Here is a 1,833-nt window from a genome sequence, read left to right on the forward strand (position 1 = left end):
TTGTCTTCCCTAATTTTATGTGGAGACCCGCTCAGGCTATAAAATTAACTGAAACGTGTGTCATCAAGGTATAGATACGTGACTGTGGGTTACGGTTCGTTTGCGCCACGTTCATTCCTCGCTTTCATGGCTCGCTTGCTCCCGTGTAATCACGACTCGCTAAAGACCTTAAGGTATCAAATCCGCGTTCGCATATCTGAGCACACGGCGTTAATCTGCATGCATGCATTACGACTCCCCTGCACGACGGTCCAAATGACGCAGCTTCACTTGCAATATAACCCGCCAGGCGCGTGACCCAGACCCGAACCCCGTAGCATGAGTTTACCCCCACCGGCCGGTGGCAGCTCATCCTGTCTGGCTAGTCCTCTCCGGTCTCCGGAGACCGCGCCGGTCATGTGAGTCGTTGCTCCCCCGAATGTAACGCTCCCGCGGGTTTTGTTCCACATCCCCTCCTTCCAGGTTCCAGCCATCAGCCAAGTTCGCTCCCTTCTGCGTTCATGGTCACATCCGTTTTGCATGCGCTATTTCTCGGCCCGGGACATGCCCAGGGCATCGGATAGCGAGCGTTGGCATGCCCCGGGGTGAAGCCTGGCCCTGAGGTTTTGCTGCGATGGCGTTTTGCTGCATGCTGATTGGCCGGGGCTCGGGCTCAGGCTTTCACTCCAAACTTGCCCACGGGCTGCTGGATGCATTAGCTGGCTCCGCTCCGGCCTGATGCTCTGCTCTGCACGGGCCGCTCGCTGTCGTCCGTTGGCAGTCTGTCGACCCCGGCGAGGCGGACACGCCAGCGGCGTGGACACCGCTCCGCTAGATGCCCCGCTCCCCGGCGTCTCCCGCTCCGGAGATGCTATTAGCAATTGGGCTGAAGCGCGCCGGGCGCAGCTGCCCTTCTGGCGGTCTGTGCCCGCAGACGCCTTGCTCTGGAGGGTAGTCCGTCGCTGGGTTTTTGGCTTACTTATAGCCCTGGCTGCTACGCAAAACAGGAATTGTAACGGGATGGGGGAAAGAATATGCACACATACAGTATTATTTAAAATGCAAGCTCCGCCTTACACTAGAAGCTAGCTTTGCTAGTTACATTGGTAGTATCAAGGCATGCTGATGCACTTGCCTGTGGTGTGTGATCTTAGGAATGTGAAAACAACAATATGTGAGTTGTCCTGAGTGACTTGCATGACTCTGTGGCTGAGATGCGTGGGTCAGGATCTTGTAATTATACAAAAATAAGAGACCAACATTTAAGGTACAGTGCTTTCGACAGGACCAATGACAACCGGAAACCAAGAACGAGGCCCATCACTGCTAAAGAATCAGAGGGAGCCCGGATCCAGGGTTTGACATGGTCGAAGGAGCCGGTGGAAACCAGGATCCACAGTTGAAATTCATCAAAATAATCACGGAAAACCAGGATCCGAGATCTTGGCTGCCGAAAAAAAACAGTAGAAACCAGGATACAGGGTTTTGTTTTGTCGACAGAACCAGTGAGAACAGGGATTCAGGATAAGCTTTGTCGAAAAAAAACAGTGAGAATCAAAATCATTGATCCTAGTTTGTCAACAGAACCAGCGGGAGCCAGGAGCCTGAGTTTTGTTTAGTCAAAAGAAACGGTGGGAACCAGAAATCATGATTTCGTTTTGTTGAAGCAGTCAGTGGGAACCAGTAACCAAAACTGAGAACCAGTTACATGTCCAGATTAATGATAATGATAACAACCATCAGCGTTATCATTACCACCGCCACCACCACCATCACCATCACCATCACCATCAACATCAACATCACCACCACAATCATCAGCATCAGCATCAGCATCACATCACCATCACGCAT

The sequence above is a fragment of the Pollicipes pollicipes genome, unplaced genomic scaffold (genome assembly GCF_011947565.3).
Source record: "Pollicipes pollicipes isolate AB1234 unplaced genomic scaffold, Ppol_2.1 Scaffold_7262;HRSCAF=8765_pilon_pilon_pilon, whole genome shotgun sequence".
Classification (NCBI taxonomy): Eukaryota; Metazoa; Arthropoda; class Thecostraca; order Pollicipedomorpha; family Pollicipedidae; genus Pollicipes; species Pollicipes pollicipes.